A 24,337-nucleotide genomic window follows, 5' to 3' on the forward strand; every position below is an offset into this window, starting at 1 on the left:
TCCCTCAAGAGTCCTGCATGATTGAAAAACAATTTAAAAAACAAGTAGCATGGATGTCCATTGGGTAGACCATCCCTGTGGCCATCCCTATACCATGCATGGTAGAGGGTTGGCTGCCTTATGGATGGGTTTGATGCAGGGCCTGGCCAAACATATACTATGTGGGCTGCTCACTGGGGTGGTGGGTGGAAATAGTAATAACATTTTACTTTACATTAACTTACCCAGGAAACGTACTTTATAAAAAAAGGTTAAAGTGATGTCATCAATTATGTCATAGAACATGCCATGAGTGATGTTATATGCAAAGTCTTATGTGAGATTAAAAGCAGCCCATGGCATGTGTTCAAGTTATAGTCATTTCATTTAACTATATCTGTTGATTTTTTTGCATAAAATGTTACTTATAACTTACATAGTTACCTTATTATAATGTCACATTCACATTTTTTTCTGTGAATTTCTGAGTTTTTTTAATTATAAAGTAAGATAATTTTACCATACCTAACTATAACATCACTTTAACTTTTAGTCAACGCTGTATAGTTGTAGTTAGGTCAGACTTCTCATAGGAAGAACTTTTTTTTGTTTTGCTAATTTAAGTATATCCTCCTCAGCAATTTCCCCATGCAATTTTTACAGGTAATGTTAGTCAATGATATAGAAATAATGGCTTATCTATTTTATCCCAGATTTCACACAAGCCAGATCTTTGGTCAGAAAGCGTGCTTTCTATGATTTGGTCTAAATCTGTTCAGCCTTTTTTTTTTCTTCTGAAATTAATGTTCAAAACATACACATATCATGGCAATTACATGTCCAGATATGCTCAGATTACCCATTTAAGGGTATTAATGTGAGAAAGTAGCCTCTTTCTAGCATGGCTACCCCTTTTTGTGGCTAGTTTGTCAGTGTGTTTTGACTGTGTCACTGGGATCCTGCTAGTCAAGACCCCAGTGCTTATGGTTTGTGGCCTACTTGTCAGTATGTTTAAATGTTTTTGTCTGTATTCTTCACTGTGTCACTGGGATCCTGGTAATCAGGACCCCGGGTTCCAAATGTGTCCTTACATACTGGTAACCCTGTATTTCACTCCAAATTGGCATACTGGTCACCCCTTATAAGTCCCTAGTATATGGTACCTAGGTACCCAGGGCATTGGGGTTCCAGGGGATCCCTATGGGCTGCAGCATTTCTTTTGCCACCCATAGGGAGCCCATACAAAGCCTTCTACAGGACTGCTATTGCAGCCTGTGTGAAATAGTGCATGCACTTTTTCACAGCCATTTTCACTGCACCTGGTCACTTATAAGTCACCTATATGTCAAGCCTTCAGACCCTGAAGGCTAGGTGCAAAGTACCTATGTGTGAGGGCACCCCTGCACTAGCAAAGGTGCCCCCACATTGTCCAGGACCATTTTCCCAGACTTCGTGAGTGCGGGGATGCCATTTTAAGTGTGCACTGGTCATCGGTCAATAACTATGTACAGCTTCACAACAGTAACTCTGATTATGGCCATGTAAGGCATCTAATAACATGGAATTGTACCCCAATGCTGAATCCCATGCACTCTGGGGGCTCCACAGTGGACCCCCAGTACTGCCAAACCAGCCTTCTGAGGTTTTCACTGCAGCCCCAGCTGCTGCCACATCCACAGACAGGCTTCTGCCCTCCTGGGGCTTGAGCAGCTCAATCCCAGGAAGGCAGAACAATGCATTTCCTTTAGGGGATGGGTGTTACACCCTCTCCCACTGGAAATAGGTGTTACAGGCATGGGAGGGGTATCCTCCCAGAGCCTCTGGAAATGTTTTGAAGCTCACCGATGGTGCCTTCCTTGCATAATCCAGTCTACACCAGTTGAGGGACCCCCAGTCTCTGCTCTGGCGTGAAACTGGACAAAGGAAAGGGGAGTGGCCACTCCCCTTTCCATCACCACACCCAGAGCTCCTCCAGAGTGTCCCTGGGTTTTGCCATCTTGGATTCAAAGGTGGTGGGGCACTCTGGGAGCATCTGAGTGGCCAGTGCCAGCTGGTGATGTCAGAGGCCTCTCCTGATAGGTGCTTACCTGGTTAGGTGACCAATCCCCCTCTCAGGGCTATTTAGGGTCTCTTCTCTGGGTGTTTCTTCAGATTCGGATTGCAAGACTCCAGCAGGAATCCTCTGCATCCTTTACTTCATCTTCTACCTACGGATCAACCGCTGACTGCTCCAGGAACTCTACAAAACTGCAACAAGGATGCTAAGATGACTTCTGCAACATTGTATCTTCAGCTCCTGCCAGCAACTGCAACAGTTTCCAGGTTGTGCATCCTTTGAGGACTGCCTGTCTTCAGCCTGCAGCAGTAGAACCGAAGCAATCTTGCGTGTAGAGACGGAGTCACTTCCCTGCTTCAGCAGGCACCTCTCTGCAGCTACGACTGGTGGCTTCGGTCCTCTCTCCAGATGACAGGCGTGGATCCAGCAACACAGGTTGTGGACTTAAGTGACTACGACAGTCCCAACGTCCAGATGTCCAAATTTGATGGAGGCAAGAGGTTGCTTCCCCACACCAGATAGTACTCCAGTGCACCACATGACATGCAGTTGCCAAGGCTTGTGTGCATCCTTCGAAGAAGTTCTTTGTGCACAGCACAGCTTAGGCCCCCAGCACTCCAACCTGTGATGCACAGCTTCCTGAGAGGTTCTCAGCAGCGTGGGAATCCTTTGTGTCATGCTGCATGGGCCTCCATTTGCATCTCCTTTAACCCCATGCTGTGGGACTCCTGTGCACATTGCCTGGTCCTCTCAGGGTTCTCTGATTTGCTGAGAGCTGCCTCTGTCTACCCTTCCTTGGTAGAGGCCAGCAGGTCCCTCCTGGTCCCGGGCAGTGTCATTTTTCACTGACCACGTGCTTTGCATGAGCTAGGGCTTGTTTGCGGAATCCAGCGATGGAAACCAGACTGCATTTATCCATCTGGTATGGGACATCTTCTGCACCAACCAGGAACCCGCATCTGTCTTCTTTGGTGCAATACTGACTTTGTCTTCTCACTTGTGGTTCTTCTTTTGAACCTTCTTGCAGGTTAGCAGGGGCTCTTGTTCTCCCTGGAATCTTCAGTGCTTGGTCCCCTTCTTCCACAGGTCTTCAGGTCCAGGAATCCATTGCTGGTGTCTTGCAGTCTTTTCTGGTTCTTGCATTAACTTCTATCTGCTTTCCTGGGCTTTGGTTTGGGGTATTTTACTTACCTTTGGTGTTTTCTTACACTCCCAGCGCCCCTCTACACAATACACGTGCCTAGGTGGGAAACCGACTTTCGCATTCCACTATTTTAGTATATGGTTTGCATTTCCCCTAGGCCCATTGCAACCTATTGTGATTTTCACTGTTTGCACTATTTTCTGACTATTTACCTACCTGTTTTTGGTTATTAGTGTATACATTGTAAAATGTACTTATCTCCTAAGGGATTATAGTCTCCAAAGTATTTTTGGCATTGTATCACTAAAATAAAGTACCTTTATTTTTGGTAACACTGAGTATTGTCTTTCATGTGTGTGAGTACTGTGTGATTACAGTGGTATTGCAGGAGCTTTCCATGTCTACTAGTTCAGTCTTGGCTGCTCTGCCTACAGCTACTGCTAGACAGCCTGGCTTCTAGACACTGAGGGGCATATTTATACTCCATTTGCGCCTGATTTGCGTCGTTTTTTTTAACGCAAATTCTACGCAAAACTAACTCCATATTTATACTCTGGCGTTAGACGCGTCTAGCGCCAAAGTCCATGGAGTTTGCCTCACTTTTTAGCGTGGACACCTACTTTGCGTTAATGATATGCAAGGTAGGCGTTCCCGTCTAAAAAATTGACTCTGAGGCATGTGCGCCGTATTTACACTCCCGGGCAAAAATCACGCCCGGGAGTGGGTGGGTCAAAAAAAATGACGTCCAGCCGCTTTTGCGTAGTTTTTTAGCGCCTGGTCAGGGCAGGTGTTAAGGGACCTGTGGGCTCGGAAGGAGCCCAGAGGTGCCCTCCCATGCCCCCAGGGACCCCCCCTGTCACCCTTGCCCACCCCAGGAGGACGCCTAAGGATGGAGGGACCCATCCCAGGGAACATAAGGTAAGTTCAGGTAAGTATTTTTTTTTTTTTTTTTGGCATAGGGGGGCCTGATTTGTGCCCCCCTACATGCCACTATGCCCAATGACCATGCCCAGGGGACAGAAGTCCCCTGGGCATGGCCATTGGGCAAGGGGGCATGACTCCTGTCTTTGCTAAGACAGGAGTCATTTCAATGGGGGTTGGGAGTCGAAAAAAATGGCGCAAATCAGGTTGAGGCGATAATTTTGCCTCAGTCTGACTTGCCCCATTTTTTGGCACCCAAGCTCCATATTCCCCTACGCCGGCGCTGCCTGGTGTACGTCATTTTTTTTTACGCACACCAGGCAGCGCCGCCGGCTAACGTCATTGAATAAATACGGCGCCCGCATGGCGCTACAGAATGGCGTTAGCCAGCGTTAGATTTTTTGACGCACAACTGCGTTGGCGCAGTTGTGCGTCTAAAAGTATAAATATGGCCCTGACTACATTTCACTAATAAGGGATAACTGGACCTAGTATAAGGTGTACCCACTACAAACCAGGCCAGCCTCCTACAATTAATCAATCCTGATTGGTTGCTGAGTAGGATGTTGTTGCAGCCATTACAGGACACAGCAACATGGTCCGCCGTCCTGCAAATTAAGTTAAAAATATACGAGGGGCCAGTGTGAGCACACACTGTCCCCAAAGGATATGTGGCACATCCCAAAGGGATTCTCTCTTGATTGTCCGGTCACAAAATGGACAACATGTTGTAGTAGCCTTTACAGGACTCCGGAACATGGCCCCCATATAAATGAGTTGTAGAGAAAGTTTGTTTTTGAGGGTCACAGAAAAGAGCACATATAAACAGATAAAATATTTTAATCACAATATAAATAATTTTAGCGGTACCGTACTTATTTTATGAATTATGTTGCATTTTATGGTGATTTTACCCTTTATCAACCTTTTATGGGATTTGATGAACCATGTCTGAGACAAAATTGTTTTCTCTCAAGATTTGTTTGAGGGGTTATGTAAGATGCTCCAGAAGCTAAATGTCTCTAAAAATCCACACTATGTTCCTCAGCCATATGTGATAAACACTAATATTCTGAGTGAAACATTTATTTACAACTGCAGCAGCAGGCTGTCATTTGATTCCACAACACCCCCTGCAAACTCTCACATTGTTTGAACAAAAACGTAGAGTGCTAACATTCTTATTCATGATCAAAGTGTGGCACATCTGAAATCATCTTGATTGAATCAAAGCTGTGAAACATTTCATTTAGAAATCAACAAAATTAAGGGGATCATTTTGTTATAGAAAGTATTGCCAATACTGTAGAAAGCTATGCAAAGCGAAATTAGGACACATTTTCGAAGAGTTCACAAATATCTTCCTTATTCATTTCAGTAAAAGATTCTGACTTGCCAACTGAAAAATACATTTAGCACTACTAGCAGCCTGTCCGTTAACTCCCTAGTAAGGAATTGCAGCTTCACCACTCTATTCTAATGAGCAACTAGAGCGCTAACATTCTCTCTATATAATTAAAAGTGTGGCATCTTTGAATACCATCTGAATCAGAGCTGTAAAACTGAAAGTATTTCCTACAAAGGATAGTGCAGTAAATGAAGAAATAAGGCAGCTTATGAAAAAAATGTCTCCCAAGATGGCTGCCTAAGAAAGAAAAAAAAGAAGATTGCCCAGATATCTCTTAAATGCAGCACAAGTATCGCCCAATAATAGAATCGTGCAAAATGCTTGAGTAACTTCTACAACAAATAGTGATCAATTGGATTTAAAAACATAAAAATAGTAACCAGTTTAAAATCCCTAATTGAGGACTCAGAAAATGTGTCCTCATTTTAAAGTTCTACTGCACTACCCATATTTTCTATGGGAAAAATAACCCCTTTTTTATTAACTTCTAGAGCAACTGCTATAAGTTTTTCAGATCTGATTCCAGCAAGATGACTTCATGTGTGCACACTTTTGTCTTAAATACATAGGCCCTCATTTTAACTTTGGCGGTAACTGCCGCCTACCGCCACGGCGACGGCTGCCAACATGCCGTCGCCGTGACTACCCACCACCCACCCGCATTATGACCCACGACGGAATTAACGGAATTCTGCCAGAAAGCTGGCGGAATTCCGTTGACAGTCATGGCGGTGGATGGCGGTAAGGTGGCGTTGCTATCAGGAGCAGCACCACGCCAGCAATAAAACACCTACCATATCATGAGCAATGATAAGGCCTGGTGGTGTTTTGCTGGCGTACGCTGCTGATGACAGCAGTGCCATGTCCGGTCTCCAGCCGGAGGACCCCCTGCAAGCAGGTAAGTCGGGTTCCCCGACAGGAGAGGGGGGTGGGGGTGTTGTGTGCATCTGTGGGGGTGTGTGTGTCTGTTTTGGTATGCATGCATGCGGGTGGGAGTCGCATTGAATGAGTGCATGAATGACTGAATGTCAGTGTACGTGTATGTTGTGTGTTTTGAATGCGTGTGTGTGACAAAGTATGTTGGTGTGTGTTGCGTTGTGTGGGTATGTATGTGTGTATGTTTAGGTGGATGTGGGTATGCATGTGTATATGTGTGTATATGTGTGCGTGTGTAAATGTGCGGGGGCAGGAGATGGAGAGTGAGGGTGGAGGAGGACTATGGGGAGGGGTAGGAGGGGTGAGACCCCTATCAGTGCCAGGGAAAGAATTCCCTGGCACTGATAGTGCCTACCACTATGGTTTTCGTGGCAGTACACTTGCCACGAAAACCATGGCGGTAGGCGGGGTCATAATCCCAAGGGTGGGATTGTGATGGCCGCCTGACTGGAGACCGAAGCCATTACCACCCTGGCGGTCGGAGTGGTACATTGGCAGTTTGGCTTGAGCCAAACTGCCAATGTCATAATTTGGAAAAAGGTACCGCCAGCCTGTTGGCAGTACTTTTGCCAAATTACTGCTCATTAACTGAGTCAGATGTTTAACTAGGTCCCATTGGTCCACCTCCATAGTCATACTTTTCTCAAATGCTTCCCCTCCACTTTGAATGACATAGTCATTGATCTGCCTGTACTGCTCAAATAGACATTGCAACATGTAATAGGGCTGAGTTCCAATGAGTTGCCACTTCCTGTCAAAATAGGTCCGTCTGAGAACCTTCCATTTCGGTCAGATGGCCACACCAAATTCTAAACATTCTACTCCTTCCAAAAAGGAAAAAGGCAAGAGGTCTAGCATGATCATTTTAGCTAGCTTCCAGTTGTAGAAACATGCCATTAGGTGGTTACGTCCTTAGCACCCCTCCTGCCTAGACATGCCCATAAAAGTAGCCTGGATATTTTTACTTTTCTGTTTCCATTGATGCAGACAACTTCAGAAGAGAACTAGGAGGTGATAGATTCAATGTGCATCTTGGGGCATTCACTGTATGCTGTGGTGTCTCCATGTGACTCTTGTACCATTTAGAGGCTGATAAAGCAGGTGATACTGGCACACTGCTGGGGCCAGGGCTGTTTTGTGTAAAGCTGTCAACTTCTTATTCCTCATTACCTTCACCTCCCAGTCCCACCGTGATCAGAGCTGATTACCCTCTATCATCACCACCAGCACTTATAGCAATTTTTTAAGGTGCTCCTCCCAGTACCATTGTGTGAACCAGGCTTACCTCAACAAACACTTGCATGGCAAATGAAGCATACTGTAATGTTATCCTCCTGCTTGCTAATCATAAAAAAGTCTCAAACTGGGAGGAGTACTTGTTAGAGGGCCACTGATACCACTGCCAAAGCCTGAAAAACTAGAGGTAGGTGGGTGTATCGATGATTGCTTCTCTGCAGTGTGTACTTTGACTGAGGTAGTGTTGGATACAGGTCTCAGCAGGGGCTCTACAAATGTGGAAGCTGGCTGTGGTGGTGTTATCAGTGCCACTTCCTTCTGAGTAGGTTGAATAAGAGGAGTAATGTTAGGGTTCTCAGAGCCAGTTTCCATGACAATGACTGTCTCATCCTCCTCATCGCCTTCCATAAATGTAAGTCTTTCCAGAACTTTCCTTTTCCCTTGTATCTTGTGGCAAGTCTTTGACTCATTTAAGGCCCAATCCATGTCCAGATCATCTGAAGGGGGGCTTGGAGATCATGATTGAGTACCCTTCCTTTTTCTTGCTGGAGATCGGGAAGCCAATGGTTCAATAAGAGGTACTACTAGCTCAGCAGGAAACTCAACCTGCTGTTCTGTTCCTACTTCATGAAGATCTGCTATTAGTGTCTGTGGCTTCTTTTGTTCACTTTGATCAGTTTCCTGTGACAATTGGGTGCTAGTTTGCAACTGGGACAGCTCCAATTCAGATTCTCTGCTCGACACCATGATGGCAGTGGCTGCCTCGCAGAGTGACATGGCTTTGGGCTGAGGTTATGGTGGTGCCATTGATGTAGTTATGCTGCTCTCAGCTTGCAGGCCAGAGGACAGTGCAGGACAAACACATTTCCTGAAAAAGGTTTGAGGCTGCATGCAAGTGATGGAAATCTGCTTTTTATTCTCCTTCTCACTGGACACTTTCTTGACAGCACTGTTCTTTGGGGCCATTTTCAAGCTCTGTCAGTTGACAGTGGCAGTTAGCTGCACAAGCTGAAAAGACTGGAGGACTTATAGATTGTGATCATGTCACTCTGCGCCAGCCTTCTGTCTGGCAGTACTCTGTGGGAGATGTCTCTAGTGCATTTAAAAGCAAAAAAGCAGGAAAAAACATTTAGTGAAATATAGCATTTTTGCAGTCTTAATTATTCATAGTACAGACAAACATTATTGTGGTCAGTGTATCCATTCCAAAGTCAAACGGCATCACCATAACACAATATTTCATATTCAATCAGGATAACAATATACAGATGTAAATATTTGCCTTTGGTGCATTTAAAGGGAGACACCTGTGGCAGGCAAGGGATCAAGGGGAAAATTGAATAATCCTTAAACATGAATGCTAGTGTGCACCAATGGCAGGCAGAGGGTCGCAAGTAAAATGAAATAATCCTGCCTATGTCAGGAATGGGGTCCAGGGGAAAATGAAATCATTGTTAAAAAATTAAAGCTGGAGTGTGCCTATGGCAGGCAGGGGGTCCAGTGTAATAGGAATAATCCTGAAAAAATAAATGCTGTTGTGTGTCTATGGCAGGCAGGGTGTTCCAGGGAAAAATGGAATAATCCCTAAAAAAAAAAAAATTATAATACTGGTGTCTGTGCTGCTGTGCACCTAAGGCAGGGAGGGATTAAAGGAGAAAATGAGTAGTGACAATTGTTAAAAATAAGAATGCTTGTGTACAGCAGGCACCTGTGGCAGGCATGGGATGGGAACTTAAAAAGGAAGAGGGTATGCAGTCCACCTCCCATAGCCAATTCTCAACCTGGAGACCCTATCTCTTGATGTCTAAATTAATTTAAAGGGGTTGAGGGATTTCCATCCCTCTCTCCAAGTCAAACCTGGCACTGGGGCCCCCTTCCCTAGGGCATGAGGTGGGTGCCATGGTACATGCCCAGGGCACTTACACATCAGCTTTTGTAGACTTGTTAACCCAAGGACACCCACAGCCCCACCAGCTCCTCTGCAAACACATAACCTTTGTTCAGTGAGAACCAGCTTTGCTCCCGCCCGCATAAAGCAGTTTTTTCTCTGCTCATGTCGGGCATGAGCAATCTCTGTTTACTTGCCCACAAAAGCACAGGCGATGAATTAAATGTAGGCTCCCACCCAGCAGAAACATTTTACGCTACTGCCAGATGTGCTCAGCGAGGCCGGGTCTCATTCCCCCTATCCAATTATTTAGAATCAGCCCAAGGGAATAAGATCCCTGGGTCCTTTGGAGGCTCAGGGAGGAGGGCAGCTTGGCCCTCCCCTTTTATTTAGTATTGGCCCAAGGGTATGGTGCTGTAGGAAAGTCGCTTCTTTCTAGCTTGGTTACTCCCACTTTTGGCCTGTTTGTCAGTGTGTTTGACTGTGTCTCCTGGGATCATGCTTACCAGGACCCCAGTAGGTATTCTCTCTCCCTTAAATTTTGGTTGTTGCATACTGGTAACCCAGTATTTCAAACACAATTGGCATACTGGTGCCCCCTTATAAGGCCCTAGTATATGGTACTTAGGTATCCAGGGCATTGGGTTCCAGGGGATTCCTATGGGCTGTAGCATATCATTTGCCACCCATAGGGAGTCCATGCAAAGGCTTCTGAAGGACTGCCATTGCAAACTGTGAGAAAAGGTGCATGCACCCTTTCACTGCCATTTACACTGCACCAGGTCACTTTCAAGTCACCCCTATAGCAAGCTCTCCAGTCCTGAGGACAGGGTGCAGAGTACCTTTGTGTGGGGGCACCGCTGCACGAGCACAGCTGGCCCCAGGATCTCCAGGACCATCTTCCTGGACTTCGTGAGTGTGGGGATGCCATTTTACGAGTGTACCGGACATAGGTCAATACCTATGTCCAGCTACATAATGGTAACTACGAACATAGGCATGTTTGGTATCAAACATGTTGGAATCCTACCCAAAGGTTTTTGCAAGCATTGGTTGTGTGATTCCATGCACTCTGGGGGCTCTTAGAGGACCCCCAATATTTCCATTACAGCCTTCTGAGGTATTACATGCAGCCACAGCTGCAGCCATCTCTCAGACATGTGTCTGCCCTCCTGTTGCTTGACAAGCTCAAGCCCAGAAAAGCAAAACAAAGGATTTCCTTTGGGACAGGGGTTTTACACCCTCTCTCTTTGGAAATAGGTGTTACAGGCTTGGGTGGGGTAGCCTCCCCAAGCCACTGGAAATGCTTTGAAGAACACATTTGCCCTCCTTGCATAATCCAGTCTACACCGATTCAGGGACCCACCCAGTCACTGCCCCGTCCATCACTACCCCAGGGGTGGTGCTCAGAGCTCCTCCACAGGATCCCTGGGTTTTGCCATCTTGGATTCCAAGTTGAAGGGAACTCTGGGAGCATCTGAGTGCCAGCAGCTGACATGAGATCCCTCCCCTGATAGATGCTTACATGTTCAGGTGCTCAATCCCCTTTTCAGGGCTACTTAGGGTCTCTCCTTTGGGTGGTTCCTCAGATTCGGATTGCAAGACTCTAGCAGGGATCTTCTGCATCCTTCACTTGAACTTCTCATAGACAAAACTGGATCTGGACCCTCCAGAAACCCTACAAACTGCAACAAAGAAGCAAAGACAACTACTGTAACATTGTATCTTCCGCTCCTGCCAGAAACTGCAACTGTTTCCCGGTCGTGCATCCTCAGAGGACACCCTGTCTTTAGCCTGCACCAGAGGAGTGAAGGAATCTCCCTTGGGGTGAATGAGTCACTTCCCTGCTTCAGCAGGCACATACTGTGACGACAACCGCTGCATGTCTCCTGACAAACTGTGTTGATCCTGTATCATGAGTGGTGGACTCAAGTGGTCCAGACGGTCCTACTTTCTAACTTTGGTGGAGGTAAGACCTTGCCTTCCCACGCAAAACAGTACCCCTGTGTACCACATGTTTTGCAGTTACTAAGGCTTGTTGGCATCCTTCCATTAAGTTCTTCATGTACTGTGCAGCTCTGTCCCCCGGTACTCTATCCTGTGATGCCCATCTTCCTGAGTGGTTCTCTGGCGGCGTGGGAACCTTTATCGTAGTGCTGCATGGGCCTTCTTGTGCACCTTCTTTGTCCCTGTGCTGTGGGACTCCTGTGCACACTGTCTGGTCTTCTATGGGCTCTCTGAGTTGCTGAGAGCCCCCTCTGACTCCCTCTCCTTGGTAGAGTCCACAGGTCCCTCCTGTTCCTGGGCAGTGTCATTTTCTGCTAATCACCAGCTTTGCGTGTGCCAAGGCTTGTTGGAGGACTCCAGTGACGCAAACCAGACTGCAATCCTCCATCTGGCGTGGGACATCATCTGCACCAACCAGGAACCCGCATCCCTCTTCTTGGGTGCAGTCCTGACTGTTGTTCTTCACCATTTGTTCTTCTTTTGCACCTTTATCTGGGTTAGCAGGGGCGCCTGTTATCCCTGGACTCTTCAGTGATTCTTGGACTTGTCACCTTCTTCCACAGGTCTTCAAGTCCAGGAATCCACTGTTGGTGTCTTGCAGTCTCTTCTGGTTCTTTCATACTCTTTTTTCTCGTTTTTCTGTGTGTTCTAGGAAAGTTATTATCTGTTACGCCTACTTTCCAGGGCTCTGGGGTGGGTTCTAGTACTTACCTTTGGTGTTTCCTAGTACTCCCAGTGATGCTCTACACACTACATTTGTCTAGGTGGGAAACCAACACTCGCATTCCACTTTCTTAGTAAATGGTTTGTGTTCCCCCTAGACCCATTTGTAACAATTGTAATTTTCACTAATTGCACTTTCTAACTGTTTCTATGGACGTGACTGTTTTCTAGTGTATATAATTTGTGTTTTACTTACCTCCTAAGGGAGTATAATCTCTATGCTATTATTGTCAATTGTATCACCAAAATAAAGTACCTTTATTTATGTAACACTTAGTCCCTCATTATGTAATTGGCTGTAAAAACCGCCTACCGCCACGGTGACGCCCGCCAACCGTCACTTCGGCTACCATCTGTCCACCATACTATGATCACTGCTGGACTTCGGCCACAAGAAGGGCGGACATCCGGCAGTGATAATACTGGCGGATGGTGGTAAGGTGGCGCTGCTACCATCAGCACCTCCATGCCAGTAGAACGTTGCCAGCCATATCATGACCTGTGATACGGCCTGGCGGTGTTTTGCTGGTGGGTGCTGCTAGTGGTAGCAGCACCTCTTACCGTTCCCTGCCAGAAGACCACGTGGAAGAAGCTGAGTTGGGCTTCCGACAGTGGAGGAGGGTGTGGGCTTTGTGTGTGTGGGGAGGGGGTTAGGTGCATGAATGTGTGAGTGTGTGCATGAATGCGTGTGTGTGTGTCATGTTGTTTGCGTGGTTGTATGCATATGTGTGAATGCGTGTAAGAATGGTAATGTGAGTGTGTTTCTGCATGTCAGTGTGAATGTGTGTACGAATGTGTGCCAGCATGACTGGATGTATGTGTGTATGAATGCGTATATGCCAGTATGAGTGAGTGGGCAGAACAGTCAGCAGCCATACAAGTCACACAATCTGTACTGCAAGGAGTCCAACAGTGTGTGAGGCACCTCACCACTGCTGTGAGGGAGTTGCCACAACACCTGTCCTCCCAATCTTGCAGCTGCATGCATGACAACAAGCTGGACTCCCTCAGGGCAAAAATGGCTGCCTACCACGGTGATGTTGCTGCCATACTAAATAATCAGCAGCTCCTCCTTCTGCAGTTATGCCATATGTAGTTCCACAGATGGCAGCTGCTGGGAATTTGGAGTCACTACTCCAACCACTGAAGTGTGTGTTGCCCCCTCAAACCTACCACCACTTCCATCAAGGGCAGAGGAGACAACACACATCATAAGTTGAAGATGTGGAACAGATCATATTCACTTGGTAGCACCAGCCCATGCCACATGGGCACTGAATTTCCTTTGTCCTGTGCTTGACATCATGCCAGTGTTGCTACAGTTGGTGACATGCACTCTTCACCGACACACTGTTAACCTTACCACTATGGACTGCAATTGTCTCTCACTACTCAATTGGCAGTTCATGTTCCTCTACACTGAATGACAGTTCATCTCAGCATGTCCAATGCCATGTCCCTCAACCTTGCACTTGTGTTGCGTCTCAATAGATGCTTTCCACTAATGAGGTCACAATCCTGGACTATGTAAATATTGTACTACAACACTTTAAAATAAACAACACCTACACAACCACTTTGTCTCTTTGTAATGTGACACATCTACTTTGCTGGAGATTTGTGATGCATGTAATATGTCTATGGTCACAGAGTGTCAATACCAGACTGCAGAAATAATGTGGGCAGATATTTATGCACAAGGACCATGAATTCAAATTCTGCAGCACTACATTTGCGTCATTTTTTAAGCAAAAGTAGCACAAACTTACAAAATATCATTGTATTTTGTAAGTTTGTGCTGCTTTTGCGTCAAAAAATGAGGCAAATGCAGTGCATAGTGTATTTCTGTCCCAAGGTATCTACAAGATGAAACTCAATGCTGTCCACATCCACTACAAGAAAGTCATTGTGTATGTGACATTTACTTTGAAACATACATGCCTCACCCACAACATACAGCAGGAATAGCTGCGTAAGAGTGTTTGGCCAATAACGTCAGCTGGGAGTACAATTAAAACACAGAGGCGTGAAATTTGTATACTTGACCTCATCTGAAATTGACACTACTCAGTTTAGCAGTGTTCACATGATCATCAGGCTGCAGGCAGACATTCCACAGTGCCCAACATTCCAACACAGGACCCAAACGATGATAGCTTTAAAACCACACTTACCTCTCAAATACATGGTAACCATAGTCACGTTGAGTGATGGCTGAAAGCCCACCATTCTCCTATGGCTCTCTCTCTCTCTGATAGCTTCTTGCCATCCTCTTGTACCCAGACTCGACATCCAAGATGTGTCTGTACCTCACTGCCCGCTTCTGGAAATCCCTGATCTCCGCTACATTCATGTTGGCAGCTGTAAAAATTAGACAGGCAACCGTCAGTGTCATCATTGTGTGATGCATGTACAGATGATAATCTAACACTCTCGCCTCAATTTGCACATGCAGTCCAAATCACAGTACAGATGATATAATGTCCCTGACGAATGAAATGGCAACGCTGCCTACCCATCCAGTATTTAACAGCAAAGCACAACAAGAGGTGAACCAAATAAAGTGATCTGTGCATTGGTGTAGTGCAATGTGTCACAATGCAAATGTAGCAAGTACTACACATGGACCAGGCCGACTAAGCTTTATCATCTGAGTCATCTTCAAGGCACACAAGACCAGTGATTTGCAGATGTAGTTGGCAGGATGGTATGTGGTTGCTAATCATAAGGGGTCAGTGTTGTTTGGGACACATGCATGCTTGAATGAGATGACTGTCATCTACACCGTGATCATCACATCTACCTACATATATGTCCTTCCCCTACCTCTGTGCCTCAGGGGGGGATGGGCATGCAATACATCATCACAACTGTTGAGGACAACCATGAAGCCATGTCCACCTGGACATGGATTTAGTGAGTGGAACACTTGTGGTATCTGTAGGTCAATCACATCTACATTCATGTGTCCAGTTGTGGGCAAGCATCCACACCTGATCTGCCAACACAAATCCAAAATCACTCACATTGATGCTGCACACGTCTGGCCTTGACCTGCATGCACGCCTATTACATACCACATAGGTGTCATGTAAATGGAGTACAACTTAAGGGGCTAGATGCTGGGGGACAGTTACCCATACAGTCCTACATGTACATTACAATACAGGGATGCACAATTTTGTGCGGAAAACTGATGCATCACTGTCTTGTGAAAATGAGGGTATAACTTGGTGAGAATATTCTGACACTGGAGCACTTCCAAGTCACAATTCTCTCCCTTTGGAACTTCAACAAGATCATTCAGAACTATCTTTTTGTAAGAAATAGAAGACATTCCTATTCTCTTTTCAGGCAATTCCTTGGCATTGATATGCGATCTACCTTCCTTGTTGCGCTAGGAAGCCTCCGGGTAGCCATGCACTCTATAAATCCCAAAAACTAAACTAACCATGTGGCTACTAATCACCTTGTTCACATGCTGCTGCCTATTGCGCAGCACAAGACTCCCCCAAAATATGACTCGCTGCCTGTGAATGTTTAGCCCTTTCATAGAACTCTATGTCAACATCCAGTCAAGAGTCAAGTAATATACCAGATCATGTGCCAGCTCATCATATCATTCAATGAGTGCAACACACAAGAGTCACTCCCACAACAGCTGCAATCACTACACAGGACAGACATTATCACACCTACTGTGTACACCTATGTCCTGAAATCAAGCCATTTTCCCAATGGTTTAGGGGCCGGTCAACCTGTTAAACAGGGTAAGAAAATATATGCTCAATGTCGGATCACTGTACAAAGGTGCAGACAACATATCACAGTGTGTAAAATTTTATATGATTGAGCTGCTGATCCTGCATGTAGACACTCCAACAGACATACCACTGCAAACTCACACTGACATTGATAATCCAGTGAGTGACAGACACACATCTGCACGCATGCTCTGGGCCTAACAATCATGTGGTGCTAACCCTGACAACAAACATTTGTGGCTAATCCACTTCAGATGACACTGTCATGATTTGTAATTGGGTGACAATTTCATTGGCACTTCTCTGGTGCACTGAAATACAGGTGACTCAGGTATTGTGGCTTGTGCATCAAGGGACACTAAGTTACTGTATGATGGACATGTGGCTCAATTTTCAGTCAGCAATTATCATGCATTGAGTGGTCCATAACAGATGTGGCACAGTTGTATGTAGGTAACAAATGCCCATTGGCAGTGTCCCCTAAGGTGTAAATGTCCCCTTTGCCAACATGATGGCAGGGATCATGTGTGTTTAGTGATGACAATGTAGTGCTAAACATGTATAGCCCACTTTGCTGTCCCAATACAGTGAAATGTGGTATGCTGATAGTGTCTTACCTGATCATCATTGATAGAATGCATCAGCACAGGTGTTGTCATTGCACCTGAATTGTGTTCCTCAGGGCCACATGTACCAAGATCATGTTTTGTGAGTCACACATTTCAAGACTTAACAACTCGCAATTTGCAAGTAGGATGATCTGAGTTACAACCATGTCAATGACACTGTTTGCAAATCACAAATGGAGTAGCAAATTACCTACCTCATGAATTTTGATGAGGTAGGTTTCATTAGCAAACCCCTTGGGATTGGCGGCACTCACAGGGATGTTGGCCTGATGGGCTCAGCAGACAAGTCTGTGACTGGTTTGCAAATGGGTTAGCACCAACTTAAAATGGATGGTAACTGCAATTGTTTAGTGCCAGCATTTGCAGTCAACAAAGAATCAATCAGTGGACTGCGACTCACTAATAGGAATGTAACGGCCCTTCCCAAATGCCACTAGCAAACCTTTTTTGTGAATGGGCAATGTGATAGCGGAATGGCAAAATTGGGGGTGTGCACTTGAATGAACATTTTTCCTGGTGTAAACACATTAAATATGAAAACTAGGCAGTTGAAAGAATAAAAAATAGCTTGGTACATGTGGCCCTAAGTAATAGTCGGACATGACTCAACAAAGCTCAGGACTGCATTGTTAACATGTATAGACATGTGGAATACATCTCAGTACTGGGACACTAATAGTTTGTTCAACTTGCATTCACCATGACCATAAACATTGCATGCAGCACGTCAAGACATCTGCTACTGTGACTCAGGAGCATTCAACTGTACACATTTGTAGATGTGATTCTCACAAACAGGGCCACCAACCACAATACCCAGGAGGTCCAGCAGGTCCTGTTCTTGGGCCACCAGGTCAGCCCAGCGGTGCTTCAGCTGATGCTCATTCCTTATTGTGTTGAATACACATTTGAGATGGTAGAGCACCTTGCCCCACCACAGCCTCCTTGCCTCTGTGTGATACCCCTGTATCACACGTCCACCCATCTCCAGCATCAACGGCAGAAAGTGGCACACCAGCCACACAAAGGCCCAAAGCTCCTCCTCACCAATGCGGGTCAGCCTCACCCTTCCAGACATGTCCGTGCACAACAATTTAAATAGAAAAAGGGAAAAAGAAAGGAAAATAAATGGGAAAAAAGGAAACTTACAACCCAAACTATGAACCCCAACTAACCCAACTAATGTAACCCCCAAACAGACACCCAAAAGTACAAATACAATCCAAAAAACACTAAACTACACAAAAGCACTTAAACAGGTACAATATGCAAATAGAATACACAAAAAGACACAAGAGAGACACCACAAGATGCAAGAAACTCAATTCAGACACAAGTAAAACCAAGACACAGCCACTCTGTCAAGAAAATGCACAGATTGTAAAGTGAAAGTACACCCACAGTACAATGTCTGTAAACAGGATTTCCTATTACATCGACCTTTGTGGCCCGTTTTCTGTCTTGCGTGTACGTTTTTTGATGTATACGATGTTTGCGTGAATATTTTTGATGCATAACCAACATGTGCGGCAAAATACCACGCTTTACCGGGAAACTTCTAATTTAATGGATATCTACATGCATGTGATGCGCTGGTGGAATTAACGCTGTCGACCCATATACAGTATGTTTAGTTAGCGTTTGTGTTGTTTTTCAACGCATTTGAGTCAGATTTTTTTACTCAAACTGTGTTTACGTGATTTTCAATTTTTTAACATGCATGCACCCTGAACAAGATGGAGATAGGATGCTCTGGCCTGAAGTATGTGGTATAGTGGTTGACAACATGTGATAGATCATGCAACTGTGGCCCAGATTTATACTTTCTTTGTACCGCATTTCCTTCATTTTCTGACGCAAAAGTAGCGCAAACTTACAAATTACAATTGTATTTTGTAAGTTTGCACATACATGAGAGAAAAAAACATGAGGGAAAACTGTTTTCTCTCATGTTTTATTCATCGAGGTTATGAAAGGTGCTCCAGAAGCTAATTGAGAACATATTTCCTGTAAATTCACACTATCTTCTTCACCCTTGTAAAAATTAAGTCAGACATTCTTCCAGCGACAGCAGCCTGTTAGTTGGTTCTCCTGTGCTGCAGACTTCCCAAGTGTTCCGAAGAACAACTAGAGTGCTAACACTCTTACTTATAACAAACATGTGCCAGTCTTAAAGCCATCTTGATTGAATACAACGGTGTTGGACCTGGCCCTTTTTGCAGGGTAATCCCCAAACCTTTTGCCTCCATCCTCCCATTTTTCCTGACCTGTTTTTGTTGGCTTTAGGGCTCTGGGCACTTTACCACTGCTAACCAGTGCTAACGTGAATATGATCTCTGTGTAAATTGTACTGTTGATTAGTTTATCCATAGTTTATCCATGATTGGCATATTTGATTTACTAGTAAGTCCCTAGTAAAGTGCACTAGAGGTGTCCTGGGCCTTTAAATCAAATGCTACTAGTGGGCCTGCAGCACTGGTGCCACCCACATAAGTAGCCCTGTAATCATGATTCAGACCTGCCACTGCAGTGTTTGTGTGTGCAGTTGTAAACTGTAAATTCGACTTGGCAAGTGTACCCACTTGCCAGGCCTAACCCTTCCCTTTTCCTACATGTAAGACACCCCTAAGGTAGGCCCTATGTAGCCTCATGGGCAGGGTGCAATGTATGGTTAAGGTAGGACATATACTAATGTGTTTTATATGTCTGGACAGTGAAATACTGCCAAAGTCGGTTTTCACTGTTGCAAGGCCTAGCTCTTTCATAGGTTAACCTGTCTTTAAACATGATTAAAGTGTAGATTCCCTTTGGGAGCAGATAGACATGAGGAGTTTGGGATCTCTGAACTCACAATTTAAAAATACATCTTTTAGGGGGGCGTGGCCAGGCCACGAAGAAAGATGGCCGCCTACTACGAGAGCTCCGCGTCGCGGTGAACACGGGGGCGGCGGGGGAGCTGAGATGGCAAGAAAATATAATATGCACGGCGACACCCACTTCGACAACCGTTGTGCCCCGGTCCGAAGCGTGGAGACACCGTGAGGGCGACCGGGGAGCCAAGAACTCGCGACCTGCCCAAGTCCCTTCCTTCCCGACGAAGAGGGCCTGGCTGGAGGGGCAGAGCCACGTAAAAGGAGAGCCACACATGGTGCTGCCGTGGAACAGACTGACGAGCCGCGGGACCGTGAGGAGTAGTTTACACGAGATACTTAGATCTCCTGAGGAGATCCGCCGAGGCGTCAAAGACCCGCATTCTACACAACGGTCCTACAGAAGAGCCGGGACGACCGAAAAAGCGCAAACCAACGGAGACAGAGGTACGATCTCTCCCCCACCTCCATCGCCACCCTTCCCCCCGCTCTCCATAAACCGAAAACCACCGGAAGATCGGAACACCCCCCCCCACGGAGATATCAAGCGCAATTACCTCTCCTCTTCCCCCCCATAAACATTGAAAGAATAAGAGAGGACAGAGGAGACGCTAGAGGGGAAGAGGGGAATAAATGGGGACGAACAGGATGAGGTGGAGAGACAAAAAGAGGGGGCATGGTAGAAACGAAAGGAAAGTGTAAAGTGGAAAAAAAGGGGCAGAGAGACAGACGAGGAGAAGAGAGGCTACGACAAGCACACATACCGCATTCATCCCTCTCCCCACAGGAACGCAGCCACGTGCAACCCCGACCAGCCCAGACGACAGGCGAAAGGGCTCAGAGGAGGCCACACTCCCCCATCGCTCCCTGCACGTAACAACAACCACAAAAGAGTCAGGTACAGGGGAAAGCGACCAAACCCCCATAAATACCCTGGGCTGTGACAATCCCCACACCAGTTCTACCATAGCGGAACCGACAAGGATATAACCGAAAACAAAAACTTTGGCACAGCAGTTAAAGGGGGAAAAGGCAACGGAAGAAAACGAAGAACCACGAATAAAAGAAAACGTTCAGAGGAGGGCAAGGAGACGGGGGAAAAAAAGGGGGAAAAAAAAGGGAAGGATAGAATAGAAGTAAGAGTCAACGGTCAAAGAAAAGCCAATGCCCCAATTGGACTTAGAGGAGGGAGAACAGTACACTAAGCAGAAGACTCGGGCGGGCTATCGAGGCGATGCCCGGTAATAAACTGAATCAAAAATCCGCCAGTAAGCCCCCACGACAGTTATTATTCTCGGAAGCACTCCAACACAAACGCTTAGTCTCTACCACAACCAACCCCCAAACATCAACACCTCCAACTGAATCCACTACAATGGCAGAAAAGAGCCACTCCACAACAATGGATAGGATATTACAGGAAATCACCACTGTCAGTCGCCGCAGAGAGGGGATGGACGCCTCTATAACTTCACTAACGCTAGAGACTAAATCCATGCGAGCTCAAATTGCAGGCTTCCAATCCAGAGTGACTGGACTGGAACAACGCATGGGATTGGTAGAGGCACAGACCACCAGGTCCCGGGACCAATACCAAGACCTCCTCTATCTGAGGAGTAAGCTAACGGACATGGAAGATAGGAGCCGGAGAGATAACATACGCCTACATGGGATACTGGAAAATGAAGAAGGCGTGGACGTGCAATCCTTCCTGAGATCTATCCTTCCAAAACTGAACTCATTGGACTTTGACCCACCGATAGAATTCCAATGGGCGCACCGAGTAGGACCAAAGCGCCCCGGCAACTCCTCAAGACCTCGACCAATCATTGCGTGCTTACTACGGCACAACCAGACTCGTCAAATACTTCAAGTGGCACACAAACACGGACCCTTCCAACTGGATCAGCATGACATCCGCATAACCGCCGACTAATCTAAGGAAACAAATGACCGCAGAAAGGCCTTCCTAGCTCTACGACCCCGACTGCGCCAATTGGAGATAAAATACGGCCTCTTCGATCCCGCAAGAATGTGGGTCACTAAAAACGGAGTGTCTAAGGATTTCTACAACCCCGAAGAACTGCAACTATTCCTAGACTCCTTCCAACCCCAATCAATGGACTCTACCAGCACAAGCGGCTCACATGACAACGGAGGCGATAATGAAGGAAACCTACCTCCAGGACAGGAAAAGACGGACACAGCCCTATGTTACACTGGAGTCGGACAAAGAGGCAGAGACATAGAGAGAATGGTCAGATCTCATGATGACAGGGGCCAAGTATTGCACGCAGTGGTAACTCACACCCAGCTATCGGAAAGGGACAAATCTTGCTCTCCATTGAAACCAACGACTATGCCCCCCTGAGAGGAAGACATGATCCCACACACAAAAAAGTAATTTGCCTAAACCAAGACAATCGTAGAAGCTCTTGAACTTGAAGACGGATGAGTACCCAATTAGTTCATACAAATGCGTGCCTTCTTTATAATTGTTTATAATTGCTTATGATCGTTAATATAGTCGTCTACACTTGACACTCCAAAAGCACACATACTCTGTAATCCGGTATAAGGTCTTACAATGGGTAAAAACTGTTATTCGCCCTGGGTGTATGACAGAACACACATACCTACGTAAGGACCAGACTCCCTCCCCTTCTCCCGGACTCCATAAGAGCCTAGACCAGGACCCACGGGACCGCGACTGGAATATAAAAGGATATTCTTATTTATCCCTCGAGACACATGCAACATAATGCGACCAATTGAATATCAATAGACCTGTTAGCACCACACACCAAACCCACACAACAAAAAGACGTAAAATAGCATAGTACAACTACACGGGACCCCACGCATCAAGGTATTGCAACACATATAAGGTACAAACCCCCCGATCCGGGACGTGCTCAATCACTCACAGATCATTCACCAAGAACGCCTGCGAACTCCTTCTAGAAAGAACGAGTCTAAGGGCAATAAGCACCACACTACTAAACGGCCGGCACCCGTTTATCATACACCCCATAACAGTATTATGAAGTAATAATACCTGATAGGACATCAGCAAGGAGGCAGGCCACACAATGCTCTCGCACGCCACGGAACTATGCTGCATTCACTGCCCACCGCACGACACATAGACCGATACCCAGATCCACAGCTCATAACATAACAAAGTAATAACAGCCACAAGGATGTGTAATGTTAATAAGAATTAATAGGTTATAAAAATGTTGAAGCAGATAAAAATGTGATGTTGGGACGAGGGAGAGGGACCCGGGGTATACTGTGTACCTGAAACTCTCTGCACCTCTATCCACAAAGGTACTAACGCTATATAACTCCGCCTGCCCCCCCCTTGCTGCTCCCACTCCCTCCCCTCCCCAAGCTTCCTAATTGAATACCCTCTCCTCTCTGTAAACCCTATCCTCGTCTGACAATACCACCGCAGGACCCCTCCCCCCCATTACACCATTCATGTACACCCTCACCTCCCCCTATTTTCAGAAACACCAGAAACATGTAATATGCACCAAGCCCCACCCTGTACAAACTTTTCCCATCCATCCCTTCCTCCTACCCTCCAGCCGGCTGCCACCTCTCACAAACAGATAACTGTAACCTACGGTAATACTACCTAGCCACAAGATAACTCACTACCCTTCCACTCTCCCTACCCCCAATACCACATATCCTAGCCATATAAACGATCAAACATAACATGACAACCATCACAACCCAATGGCAGCATGCATTAGACTTGCCCCCTGACCCTCAATACACAGCCAAGATCCCTACGCACCTCATTGTCATTAACATGCGGATAACCGACTGTCAACTGCCCTTCCCCTCCCGGCGCTACCCTCCGCCTCCCCCGATAGGGACCATCCCGTCGACGCGTGAGCCCCGAGAGGAACCGGACCTGCCGTCTACAGAACTAGCTAAGGAGGCAGGTCCTCCAACCTTTCCTCCCTTTCTTTTCTCTTTTCTTCTCTCTTCCCTTTCTTTCTGTTTCCCTCTTCTCCTACATATTCCGCCTCTTCCCCCCCCTCTCCAACCTCTACCTTTTCTCTCATTTTCTCTTTCATAGAGTGCATTTCCGACCCCCGCCAGCTGCACCCCCTCCTCTCATAACCCATTGTATCATAACAAACACAACTCTTATTTGAACAAAAGAGTTAGGTGACACTTCCCCCCCCCCTGCTAGGGTTGACACTGAAACAAGCGTGACCCGGTACACCTGTTCAAAGATGTCGAGAAGAACTCTCCAAGGGATACGGCCACTGCGTATCCTCTCATGGAATGTACATGGCATGACGAGCTATGTTAAACGGAAAAAAATATTATCTTACCTTCAATCCAAAAAAGCAGACATTGCCTTAATACAGGAGACCCACCTTGATACTTTAGAATCCGACAAGCTTAAACGGGACTGGGTAGGGAGGGTCGTTCATAGCTGCTGCCAGGCGAGCCAAGAACCTAGGAGCAGTACACCTCGCAAGTGCGGGGTGGCGATATTAATACGAAAATCTCTCCCGATTACAATCATTAAAACATGGAGCGATACAGAAGGAAGATACACATTCGTTAAACTAAAAATAGGGAACACTTTCTTATGCGTGGGCTCCGTCTATATACCAACCGGTTCAAAACGCACATTCTTCCTACAACTAAATCGCATCTTGACAGAAATCGAGACAGCCCGGTATATAATCGGGGGAGACTGGAACCTAGCTCAAGACGCAATACTGGTCAGGACAGGTCCCA

The sequence above is a fragment of the Pleurodeles waltl genome, chromosome 1_2 (genome assembly GCF_031143425.1).
Source record: "Pleurodeles waltl isolate 20211129_DDA chromosome 1_2, aPleWal1.hap1.20221129, whole genome shotgun sequence".
In the NCBI taxonomy this organism is placed as follows: Eukaryota; Metazoa; Chordata; class Amphibia; order Caudata; family Salamandridae; genus Pleurodeles; species Pleurodeles waltl.